The sequence below is a fragment of the Strix aluco genome, chromosome 1 (genome assembly GCF_031877795.1).
Source record: "Strix aluco isolate bStrAlu1 chromosome 1, bStrAlu1.hap1, whole genome shotgun sequence".
Classification (NCBI taxonomy): Eukaryota; Metazoa; Chordata; class Aves; order Strigiformes; family Strigidae; genus Strix; species Strix aluco.
The window spans coordinates 30,911,851-30,925,871 of record NC_133931.1 but is presented as its reverse complement, the minus strand read 5'-3'; positions in this window follow the sequence as shown (position 1 = coordinate 30,925,871).

Genomic DNA, 14,021 nt, shown 5'->3' with positions numbered 1-14,021 from the left:
TCTCTGAAGGTTACCACTGCATTCTAAGAGAGTTATCCCCTTGGTTACCTCATGGTACTCTTCTTTCTTTTGCTCTATCTTAATTCCTTAAACACTTTTTTTTCTTCTTATTCTTTTCCTTCTGAATTTTACCTCAGCTTTTCTGTCTCTCTTTGAAGATCAGAATCAAACATAGTCTGACTAGTCACATGCAGAGTGATCAATAATTAGACATCAAGATTTAATGTTTTCAAAACACCTTAGTCAGCTCAACTTTAAATATGAAATTTGAATTTAAATTGCAAGTTTCTGTTGTCTTTTTTTTTTTTTTTTTCCTTCACACAGGAAAAGGAAGAAAGGAATTAGTAATACTTCAGAAGTTGAGTGGGTTTTATATTTTTTAGAACTAATTGATGTCTGCCATTTTGAAAAACTAGCACCTGGTATTTTTTTTCTGACATAACAGTAGAAATACAGGCTTCATAGGAGCCTGACATGTTCTTTTTTATTATAATTTAGCGAAGAAAAGGAGGAGGAACATTGGATTTGGTTTGGTTTTCGGTAAACAGAGAAATAGAAGAAATTTTTTGCATTTGAGAGGTCACAAATTTATCATATGAGGAAACAAAACATGGTATTCCATTCTGGAAAAGACAACCAAAATCAATCCATTATAGAAGCTGACATTGCTGTTATGGTCCAGGGTGATTTATTCCATACATTTAGTACAACCTAGACCTCACCACTCAGGAGGCACTTGATTAGCTTATCTACACTTGGTATCCAGTGTCATTTGAGATGCACCATCTGTCCTGCCACTGCAGAATACAGTTGTTTCAAGGGTACTTTGAGAAGTGACTCTTCTTTATTCTGTACTGGAATAAGTATCATGGACTACAGAAACATCTAAGTTAAATTTACCAGGTTGAAATGTAAACAGATTGGTCAGTGACTAAACTGTTTTATAGGGAATTTAATTATATTTTCAGTATAGAAGAATACATAATACCTGGTCTACTCTTTCTGAAATTGATAGGAAAAGAGAACATAGGACAAGAGATAATTTATTTCTTAAGAACAGAAGGAAAATGACCTAAACCATTTCTCCAAATTTATGATACAGATATTTTTTTTGTCAATAGAAAATAGTTTACAATAGCATAAAATACTTCAAAGATGGAATTAACTCTCAAAAGTAGGATAGCTTGGCAGACATCAGTACTTGGGCAAGTATTCTATGTTATTTACTGTTTCTTTATGATCTAACCTGTATGCAAAATTAAAAACCTTGAAAGCAACCTGATATGTCATTTCTTCGTAAGAGTTACAAGGGAAAATATGTGTGTATGTTTGGTTTTGTTTGTTTTCTGTTGTTTGTGGTGTGTTTTTTCTTAACACGGTATCAAGTAGAAGCCAGTCTTTGAAATAAGCCCACAGGTTTTGAAACAAATTTTGCTTTTATCTTAGTGTGTGAAATTTTTTTTGTGAAAAAGACTAAAAATGTATGTGCTAATAATAATCAGCATACACATTCCTTTCTATTGGAAGGATGGAAAATATAGGAAAATATAGCACGAATAAACTCTCTGTAAATTGAAGTGTTAACATTATCTCCTTAGGGATGACTTGTGTGGAAATGTGGATTTTCTGCTTTTAACTCTTAAATAAAGTATTATGTTAAGATTGTTTTTCATTTGGAATGATATTATCTTCAATTTATTTCAACCAGAACAGATGGCCTGGAATTATGTTAATCTGAATCTGTCTTTTAAATTGCAACACTGATTGGAATTTCAGCACTAGACTGATTAGTACAAAGAGAATACCAGAGAGAAATAGGCAGAGAAGTCTTAAAAGACCACTGATGAAACTAAAATTTTATTCCCCAAATATTACATGATACATAACAAATTATTTTTATTAAGTGCATTATTATCTTTAATTAATAAAAGATGAAACCATGTCAGAGAATAACTTTTTTCCTAGTGTTTCAATCATATACTAAAATAAGTGATAATTTATACAGAACAAGATTCGACGGACAGTTTGCTTTGTATCTTAGAATGTCAATATCATCAGTATGGCAATAAAATAGAAATTACCGTGATGATCACTAAGCAAGGTACAAAATTAGTTTTATGTACCTCTGACTATGGTCACATTCCAGCTACAGGCTATACATCTTTGGCAGTACTATAGGATATACAGTCAAGATACATTTTACATAACTCGTTTTATTTTTGAAACTTCTCAATGGCAGAACAACACAGAATTTATCCAGTTCCTGAGGAGTTTACTTGTATTTTAGCACTCTTAGTTGCTTTTGGCTATAATGCATGCCCAGTAGAATGAGTAATAAAATGAGTACATGTAATGAAAGCTCAAATCTCAGCTTGTCTTCAAAGGCGAAATGTTGTGTTAATTTCCTCCAGCCCTCAGTTCTACTGACTTCTGTTACAACCCAGACATTTGGTTATCAGCTGATTTGACGGTAAGGGCATGTATACTTTGCCTAAGCATAAGCACCAGGTGCCATCGGAGATTATACTGAGGTCTGTAATGATAGAGGCCTCAGAGATCCTGGGTCACATATCCAGCATTACGTGAAAGCAGAGCAAGTGATGGTAGATGAGTTTAGGCATATGAAATGAGACACTGACTAACATGGGGACTGATATCACCTCCATAAAAGGGAATGTCTCTATATTTATGCAAAGAGAAGGTGAAACATCTATAAAGATGAAACAGTTATATTGCTCTTTTTCCACCAAGCAAGTGCTAGCTTTCCATAAAGCAAGAGGATCTCTTTCTTACTTCAAACTCAAGGATAAAGAAAGACAAGAGAGGCTGGAATAAGGCATCAGCTACATCTGTGTTTCTATAACAAGTTGGAACGTCCATGCTGTCTGTTAAATTATATCCAAATTAAATGTAATTATCCTAGGCTTTTTTTCTAGTAGTTTTTATTAAAATAGGATGTGTAGAAGGAAACACAAAATATGTTAGAAAGATACCGAAATGCAGCAAGCTGTTTGACAGTTTCAAGCTAAGTAGACCCTCTAAAGCTGGCTTGAAAAAGTTTGCAAGCTCCCTGCCGTTTGTCTGTGAGGCTCACAATGAAAAGAAACCTTGAAAGCTGCCAACTTTTTATACTGATGATTGGCGAAGCAGCTTTTTCATTGGAGGGTAAGTCTGAATGAAGGAAAAAAAATTATACCATGTCAGTTTATTCTAGTCTTATTTTCCTGGATTTTAATTTTTATTTAATAAACATATTTATTTTAATTAACATCCTTAAGTAAGAATATGAAAGAGAGGTTATGAATTTTACTCCTGGTTTTGTGATCACAGCTGAGTTGTCATCCCCATAAATGCCTTCTTGGTTTACTACTTGACTAAACCTCTTTCCCCTTCCTCAAAAAGAATCGAAGTTTCTACAAGTCTAAGGAAGACAGGCAATTAGATAATAGCTCTAATGAAACTATTAGCTGTGATATCAGAACATACCTTCTTTAGCTAGCAGGGAGGAAATGGGAGAAATTAATTATAATTGTTACTTTCCTGCATATTCTTTAGTTTTCCCCAGACATCCAGTATATGTAGATCTGTGGGAAGACAAAGTTTCTCAGTTTGGTACTTACAAAACTTCTTGGCTTGTAGTTAAACATGTGCATCCTATGTCGCATTTTGTGAATTCAGAAAATGGGATTATTTGCCATATATTTAATGTCCAAATGGAATGGATTCGTGGACTATAATAGTGTAATGAAGTGATACATTTCATATCAGGAGGTCCTAGCTTGATTTGAGATTACATCCCACATCCCTCCTGATATAGAATGAAATGAGAGACCAGTAGCTGTATGTGTGACTTCCCACAAGGTCACTGTACTACACTGGCAGAAAAGTCTTCATCCCTTAGCATGTGGCCAGAGAGCATTTCAGTCTATTCAAGAACTATATTATAAAATACATAGAAATAATGTGCAAGAAAGTACACTTCTCTCTTGGAAGGTGTATTGGGTCTGACTGAAATGGAGTTAATTTTCCCCATAGCAGCCCACACAGTGCTGTGTTTTGTACTGGTAGCTAGAAAAGTGGTGATAACACATCACTGTTTTGGCTACTGCTGAACAGTGCTCCTACAACATCACGACTGTCTCTTTAAATTCCACACCTCACCAGTAAGCTGGGGCTGGGCGAGAGGTTAGGAGGGGACATGGCCAGGACAGCTGACCCAAACTGACCAAAGAGGTATTGCATGCCATATGACATTGTGCTCAGCCATAAAAGCTAAGAGAAAGGAGGAGAGGGAACCGAGGCATTCATCATTATGGCATTTGTCTTCTGGAGCAACTGCTACGCGTACTGAGGCCCTACTTCCTAGGCAGTAGCTGGACATCACCTGCTGATAGAAAGTAGAAATAAATATCTTTGTTTGTTTTCCTTGGCTTCCGCAAGTGTCCTTTGATATATTTACTTACACCCTGTCCTGCTGAGGAGGGGACTGATAGAGTGGCTGGGTGGACATCTGGCATCTTTGCCCCTTTTCTTCAAAGGCTCATCATTCTCACTGAAGTTTTTTTTAATGAACACTATTTTTTTCCTCCCTACAACCGTGTATTTCTCTCTCTATAGGTCCTAATGACCAGATAGTTTGGTTTGGATTTACATTCATACAACATCAGGTTTTTTAAGATGGAAGGGACATCGGAAGACAACCTACACAATCACCAGGGAAGAACAATGATACCCACAGCTTTTCTGACAGATTTGTTCCCTAGTTTGACTCAGTCTACCTATATTAATTCTAGCTTACTGCAAATCAGTCAAGCGCCATTTCCATCTGCAAGGAAGTAAGATAATTCCAAGTTTAGATGTCTTAGCAGGAACTACAGATACAGACAAGATAAAGAATAAGACCACAGAATTGATTTGCAAATGGCTCATCACTAATACATTCTTCCTGAATTTCCATAAATTTCACTCCATGGAATTATGCACAAGAATAATGTGTACTCATGTACTCGTTTACTCATGAATTTGTTTGGAGGACTGAAGTTGTGGGAAGAAAAAATAGATACAAAATGAGGAATAGAAATATCATACTGCACATAATTGCTTTTACTCCTAATTCACTGGCTTAATGTTGGTTTCATAAAAGCAATGATGAACTCATTTAGTATTATTGTGAATGTCATGAGTATTTCTGGAGGAATCTCATTCAGCATTAATTAACTCTGATCATTATTTTAAAGTATTCGTTGTTATTTCTTGCTGTAACAGCTAGCTATTTCTTGCTGTTTGTCATTTCTAATGGTATACTTTAAAAATATTTCTTTGCCTAATTTGTTCATCCTAATTATGTATACCCATTTCTAACTGTTATTGTTCTAGAGGGAAAAATAAACTGACTTTTTATTAAATTAAAATATTTTAATTCTCTTTTCCATGGTCATTGAAAATTATATGTACATTTTTTTCCTATAAACTATCAATAAACTATAATGCACAAGGTGTGCTTTTAATGATCAACATCAGAGCAAACTCAGTAACTTTCCATGTCACAGATAAAATCCCTGCCATGGTAGGAGTTACTTTTGGAGTGGGGGATTAACATTCAGAAGCACTATCACCAATCCTGATCTTTAAATGCAGAATAGTCTGTCTTCTCACAGTTGCAAAGGGAGAATAAAAGTGAACCTGAGAATTTAAACTTACTGGGAGGGAACATCAAGTCATATCCTTTTAAATGAATGTTTTGTTATGGACAGGACTGGAGGAATCCACCAGTTTTAACAGCAAGTGGTATTGTTTATGAACTAAGGTACAAATATACTCTTTTGTTCTTGATTTTAACACAAACACTTTAAGATGAATAATTTGTAAATTACATTTTTAACATAGAAGTGCATCTTGAATTGACAGATATCTATATAGGAATTAAATGGGCTGTATAGCCTCCTAATATCTCAGCTATCTGAAAATATTAATGATATTTGATATTCAAATTCTGAACAGAGTTTGTTTACACTTAACATGAGGTTAAAGAAATCTTAGGAAAAAAAAAGTCTCAGAAGGACATTCTTTTCTCTGAATTTTTATTTAAATGAGAAATCTTTAGAATAGTAAAATGGTAGGAAAAAATACAGTAGCCTTCTATATGGATTCCCAAGTTTAAAGTGAGGGAAATATTTCACCTCTTATCATTTAGCAATGGAGAAAACTGTATGAATGAAAATGGGAAGGGAATAGTGTAAAGGAAGTCAGAGTTGGAAAATAATGGCAGGGGAAGCAAGAAACATGATGTGCACTGCTGAATGATAAACTGGTGGTTATTTTCAAGGAAAGGGTCATATAAGTAAACCCTCTGTTCAGCTCCTGAATGTCAAGAAATGCCAGTGCTTTGCAGTAGATTTTATTTCCCCTGACTTTGTTTCTAATGTTGTTTGTTTACTTCTATAGATGTGCTTTTTTATTAATCAGCTAGGTGTTAGGATTTACACTTGATAGAGGACAAGTCCAGCTCTTCCAGTCCTGATATTCCTAGATTTAAAATTTTGAAATAGATATTCAAAACACTACTGCCTGAGCTTATTGCTTATGGTCTATTTTTAATCTCAATGAGCTAATATGTGTGTGTGTTGTTTCCTTTTCAGTATAAATAAAGTTGTCTGTAACTGATATTCCTCTAGGGAATGAGAATTTGTTTGGACCTATTTGCAGAGAAATAAATAAGGGCATAATGTAAATGATCCCACAGACATTCTTATAATGTACAGTGGCCAAACTGTATCGTCAACTTTCTATAAAACAGCGTGAGGTTTCTCTGAGATCAAATGTCTTTCATTTGCCAGCAGGGAAAAGAATTTGGGTGTGTTTCTGCACATTAAATCATCTATGCTTTATGATTTCTAGTCATTTACTTAAATTCTGTGATTCAGAACTTATAACATGTTTTCTGTGGATGGAAGACACAGTCATGACCATATACTCTAAACCATTAGAAAGTGCTTGAAGTCATGCTCATCTGGAGAAACCGTAATTTTATTGTATTGAAAGGTTTCTAAATATATTGACAACTTAAATGGATGATGAAAATGAAAAAAACAAAACAAAACAAAACAAATCCAAACCAACCAAACCTTTAACACAACATAAAAGCTAAAATATTAAAACTGAAAAAACCCCCAAACCAACCAACTAAATAAGAAAATAAATAAGTGCTAGTGTTTCGTTTGAAACTGGCAGATTCAATCTACTTGTAGTCCAGATGTAGATATAAATGGCTGCCATAATTACATCTGCTAGGACGTACACTTATTTTTGTGAAATGGCTTTTAAACTGTCCTTGCAAGTTATGTGGTCCTACAGTGATATTATGAGTTGAAATAAGTGCTTTGGAGGAAGAAATGTGATATTATGAAATCTTCAAATGAAATTGATGTGTTTATTAAATATAGGGATGCAATAATTCACTTCAGTAATATAGCTTCATCTTAGTTTGCTAGTATTTATGTTCTATATCTCACACTTAAAGGTCTATTGAATAACAGATTCCTGAGTAAAACAACACACTTTTCTTTTATTGGTGAAGTTCAGGTTGACACAGTGCTTAGGGATACGGTGTAGTTGAGAACAGTCAGTGTTAGGTTTATGGTTGAATTAGATGATCTTCAAGGTCTTTTCCAACCTAGATGACTCTGCGATTCTGTGATTCATTCTTTAAATTTTCTTCTAGATAAGATGTTGTGGCAGATTTTGACAATTTGAAAGCTCTTCTTACTTTTGCAATATTTACAGAAATTTAATTTAAGTAAAAGCTCACCTCCTAACCTCATCTGAATTTTTATATAACTAGATATGAAACCAAGTTTTCATTTTTTTTCCTTGGGTCAATAACTTTATATTAAGATACGTATCTGATTATAATAACCAATAGAATAATATTTGTCAAATGTTTTAACAAATTGCAGCTATAATAGTTACCATAGAAACAGGATTTAAAAAAAGAAATAACACAGAAATGTAATATTTTCTGTAATAGGAATTGGTAGTACTAAATACAGGACATTACATTAAAAAAAGGCAGAACACTTTTCCTATTTGTGCCAGATAGCAATAACCAAGATAATGGGCTATTTTGTAGTATCATCCATGTATCAGTCTTCATCTATTTGTAATTTAAATACATTTCCTTCAACACAAAACTTACTTTGCATTTTGCAAAAGCAGAAATATAGGCTTGAGTTCTAAACAAGATTGCTACTGATACATCAGTCAACGAGGAAGCATAATATTCTCTGAAATCAAAGTACCTGATTTGTCACAGTTGGAGGTAAGATTGTTGCACAAAAAAAAGATATTTTTGACCTGTGAAAGAATAAAATTAATTTTATTTTCTTTTCAATTGAAAGGCAGAGATGCTTCTCCTTGAGAATGTGAAAACATTTGGATTATATCTTTACAAAATTTCTTTTCATACTTGTTTTAAATTTGAAGATTTGAGGGAGTCTGATATTTTCTAGGAAAAAACCCCATCTGGATAAAATAAAACACTGGTTACAAATTATTGGTAAATGCATTGTTGGATTTAATTTTTTGTTTTTAATGAACACACAAAGCATATTAGGGAACCCTCATTCCTCACAGTATATTGAAACAGGAGATCTGATGTTGTAAATTCATAAGCAAGCGTGTAACACTATTCCTATGATTAATTTACTAAATTAGGTGAGTCTATTCATTAACTTAATTAGATATGTATGCAACCTTTTCTGAACAGCATGAAAACTTTCCCATTTAAACATGAAATCATATCGGTGTTAACAGTTTGAAATTATTTTGATTTTTGGACTATTAGAAAATACACTGTGGAATTTTACTGTATCTTTAACCAACACAGAGGCACGTCTCCTCTGTGACTACCCCACCTTCCCAGGTGCCCTTGCATAATAGGTATGACAATGTAAGTGTAACCAAACAATAACGAGAATGATGGTCCATCTAGCTTGGAGGTGTCACCGAGGTTAAGTCGGACTATGGTTTCTGTCAAAACTGCTTCTGTGAAGAAAAAAAGACAGATCATTGTCTTTGGAGACTCCTTTCTGAAGGCCCAATATGCAGACTGGACCCACTTCTTAGGGAAGTCTGCTGCCTCCCTAGGGCCAGGGTTAAAGATGTGAAGAGAAAGCTTCCTACCCTGTTGTAGCTCTCGGATTATTATCCATTATTGATTTTTCAAGTAGGCAGCAATGTAGTTACAACAAGAAGTCTGAGGGCAATCAAAAGAGACTTCAGGGCCTTGGGATGCCTGGTTAAGGGATCAGGAGCACAAGTAGTGTTTGTCTTTCCAGTTTAAGGGAATGAGGGAAGAAACAGGAAGAAACAGCAGATCAATAGCTGTCTCTGAACCTGGTCACTGGCAGAATTTGGGGGGTTTTGATCATGGATTCATTTACATGACACCAGGCCTGCTGACAAGAGACAGGGTACACCTGTCTCAAAGTGGAGAAAGGATCTTTGCACAGGAGATAACAGGGTTCATTGAAAGAGCTTCAAACTAGATTTGAAGGGAGAAAGGGATAAAACCAGGTTCACTAGACATAAGACTGAGGGCAGCACACCAGTGTTTGAGGGACAGTGTGCTTGTGAGGTCCTTTGGTCTGCCATCTCAGTGGAGGCAGGGGATAGAGATCCCTGTGTCAGCGAGGATGCAAGGGTTACTGATGTGTTAGAAACCATGGAAGCACCTGAGAACGGTCATGTAAGAATTACTGCTTCTGCCCCCCAAAAGTGACAGGATCAATAATCCAACTGAATTGCATCTACACCAGTGCACACAGCATGGGCAAGGAACAGGAGAAGCTGGAAGTCATTGTGCAGCAGGAAAGCTATGACATAGTTCCCATCACAGAAACATGGTGTGATGATTCGCACAACTGGAGTGCTGCAATGGGTGGCTATAAACTCTTCAGAAGGGATAGGCAAGGAAGGAGAGGTGGTGGGGTAGCCCTCTGTGTTAGGGAGTGTTTTGATTGTCTAGAGCCTAATGATGGTGACAGTAGTGCTGAGTGTTTATGGGTAAGAATCAGGGGAAAGGCCAACAAGGCAGATATCACGGTGGGAGTCTGTTATGGACCACCCAACCAGGATAAAGAGCAGATGAAATATTCTATAAGCAGCTGGGAGAAGTCTCACAATCACTAGCCCTTGTTCTCATAGAGGACTTCAACTTACCAGATGACTGCTGGAAATACAATAGAGCAGAGAGAAAAAAGTCTAGGAGGTTTCTGGAGTGTGCAGAAGATAACTTCCTGACACAGATGGTGAGTAAGCCAACTAGCGAAGGTGCCCTGCTGGACCTGTTGTTTGTGAACAGAGGAGGACTTGTGGGTGATGTGATGGTTGAAGGCCATCTTGGGCATAGCAATCATGAAATGATAGAGTTTTCAATTCTTGGAGAAGTAAGGAGGGGGGTTAGCAGAACTGCCACCTTGGACTACCAGAGGGCACACTTGGGCCTCTTCAGGGGAATGGTTGACAGAGTCCTTTGGAAGGCAGTCCTGAAGGGTAAGGAAGTCCAGGAAGGCTGGACATTCTTCAAGAAGGAAATCTTAAAGGCACAGAAGAAGGACATCCTCATGTGCTGAAAGACAAACTAGTGGGGAAGAAGACCATCCTGGCTCAACAGAGATCTTTGGCTGGAACTCAGAAAAAATAGGAGTTTATGACTTTTGTAAGAAGGCACAGGCAACTCAGGAGGACTACAAAGATGTTGTGAGGTTATGCAAGGAGAAAATTAGAAGGGCCAATGCCCAGTTAGAACTTAATCTGGCTACTTCCATAAAACACAATAAAAAATGTTTCTATAAATATATTAGCAGCAAAAGAAGGGCTAAGAAGAATCTCCAGCCTTATTGGATGCAGAGGAAAACATAGTGACAAAGGATGAGGAAAAGGCTGAGGTACTTAATGCCTTCCTTTCCTCAGTTTTTCATAGTAAGACCATTTGTTCTCTGGGTACCCAGTCCTCTGAGCTAGAAGACAGGGACGAGGAACAGAACGAAGACTCCGTAACCCCATTATGGTTAATGATCTTCTACACCACTTAGACACACACAGGTTTATGGAATCAGATGGGATCCACCCAAGGATACTGAGGGAGATGGCAGAGATGCTCACCAAGCCTCTTTCAATTTTTTATCAGCAGTCCTATCTAACCGGCGAGATCCCAGTGGACTGGAGGTTAGCAAATGTGATGCCATCTACAGAAGGTTTGGAAGGAGGATCCGCAGAACTGCAGGCCTGTCAGTCTGACCTTGTTCCAGGGAAGGCTATCGAACAGAGCATCCTGGGTGCCATCACATGGCATGTAGAGGACAACTGGGCAATTAGGTCCAGTCAGCATGGGTTTATGAGAGTCAGGTCCTGCTTGACTAACCTGATCTCCTTCTATGACAAGGTGACCCACTTAGTGGATGAGGTAAAGGCTGTGGATGTTGTTTACTGTCATGGTTTGAACTCAGCCAGTAGCCAATCACCACACTGCCAGTTCCTTACTTCCCACCCCCTCCCTGGTGAAATAGGGGAGGGACAAAAAAAAAAATTTGTAGGTTGAATAAAAAAAATTTAGCAATAGTAACAAAACAACACTAACAATAGTAAGTCCAAACAGGTAATATACAGCAGCTGCTCACCAACTGGTGACCAGTATGCAGCCCACTCCCAGCAGTGATCCCAACTTCACCAAAAAATTCGCGCCAATCGGAAAACGGAAATGAGAGAGCACATGTCTCCTTTATATACTGAGCATGATGTCACATGATATGGAATACTCCAATGACTGATCCAGGCCTGGCCCTCTAGCTGTGCTCACTCTCAGCCCTAGGAAAGTTAACTCTATCCTGGCTGAAACCAGGACATCTACCTAGATCTTAGTAAAGCCTTTGATACTATTTCTGACAGCATTCTCCTGGAGAAACTGGTTGCTCATAGCTTGGATGGGTGTACTCTTCATAGGGTAAAAAAATGGCTGGATGGCCAGGACAAAAGAGTGGTGGTGAATGGAGTTAAATTCAGTTGTCAACCAGTCACAAGTGATGTTCCCCAGGGCTCAGTAATGGGACCTGTTCTGTTTAGGGGATTTGGACAGGCTGGAGTGATGGGCTAAGGCTAACTGTATGAGTTTTAACAAGGCCAAATGCCGAGTGTTGCACTTCAGACACAACAACCCCCAGCAGCAGGGAGGAGTGGCTGGAGAGCTGCCAGTCAGAGAGGGACCTGGGGGTGTTGATTGATAGCCGGATGAACATGAGCCAGCAGTGGGCCCAGGTGGCCAAGAAGGCCAATGGCATCCTGGTTTGCATCAGAAATAGTGTGGCCAGCAGGGACAGGGAAGTGATCTTACCCCTGTACTCGGCACTGGTGAGGCTGCACCTCGATTTCTGTGTTCAGTTTTGGGCCCCTCACTACAAAAAGGACATTGAATTACTTGAGCGTGTCCAGAGAAGGGCAACGAAGCTGGTGAAGGGCCTGGAGCACATGTCGTACGAGGAGCGGCTGAGGGAACTGGGGTTGTTTAGTCTGGAGAAGAGGAGGCTGAGGGGAGACCTCATCGCCCTCTACAACTACCTGCAAGGAGGTTGCAGAGAGCTGGGGATGAGTCTCTTTAACCAAGTGACAAGTGACAGGACAAGAGGTAATGGCCTCCAGTTGCGCCAGGGAAGGTTTAGACTGGATATTAGGAAACATTTCTTTACAGAGCAGGTAGTTAGGCATTGGAATGGGCTGCCCAGGGAGATGGTGGAGTCCCCATCCCTGGAGGTGTTTAAGAATCAGGTTGACTTAGCGCTTAGGGATATGCTGTAGTTGGGAACTGTCAGATGTTAGGTCAATGGTTGGACTGGATGATCTTCAAGGTCTTTTCCAACCTTGATGATTCTGTGATTCTGTGTTTCTGTTTAGTATCTTTATCAATGATCTGGATGAGCGGATCAAGTGCACCCTCAGACACCAATTTGGGTGAAAGTATTGATCCGCTTGAGGGTAGGAAAGCTCTACAAAGAGATCTGGACAGGCTGGATCAATGGGCAGGGGCCAATTGTATGAGGCTTAACATGACTGAGTGGCAGGTCCTGCACTTGGGTCACAACCCCATGCAATGCTACAGGCTTGGGAAAGAGTGGCTGGAAAGCTGCTTGACAGAAAAGGACCTGGAGGTGTTGGTTGACAGCCAGCTGAATATGAGCCAGCAGTGTGCCCAGGTGGCCAAGAAGGCCAACAGCATCCTGGCTTGTATCAGACATAGTGTGGCCAGCAGGACTAGGGAAGTGATCTTACCCCTGTACTTGGCACTGGTGAGGCTGCACCTCGAATACTGTGGTCAGTTTTGGGCCCCTCACTACAAGAAAGACATTGAAGTGCTGGACCACGTCCAAACGTCAACGAAGCTAGTGAAGGGTCTAGAGCACAAGTCTTATGAGGAGCAGCTGAGGGAACTGGGTTTGTTTATCCTGGAGAAAAGGAGGGTCTGTACAGCTACCTGAAAGGAAGTTGTAGAGAGGTGGGTGTGAGTCTCTTCTCCAAAATAGCAAGAGGATATGGCCTCAAGTTGTGCCAGAGGAGGTTTAGACTGGATGTTAGGAAAAATATCTTCACCAAAAGGGTTGTCAAGCATTGGAACAGACTGCCCAGGGAAGTTGAGTCACCATCCTTGAAGGTATTTAAAAGACATGTAGATGTGTTGGTTAGGGACATGGTTTAGTGGTGGACTTGGCAGTGTTGGGTTAACAGTTGGACGCGATGATCTTAAAGGTCTTTTCCAGCCTAAACGATTCTATGATTCCACGATTTTTAACAGATGATCCGTTTAGAAAACATATTCTTTAAACACACAAGTCTTACTGATCTCACATCTGATATCTGATAAAAAAGCACAATCTTATCATAAGCAGAGAATAACAGTGTGAAATCCAAACTACATTTTTCACAAGGCAGTGAGATGACTCTGATGGTCACAGAACAAAGTTGAATTGACTTTT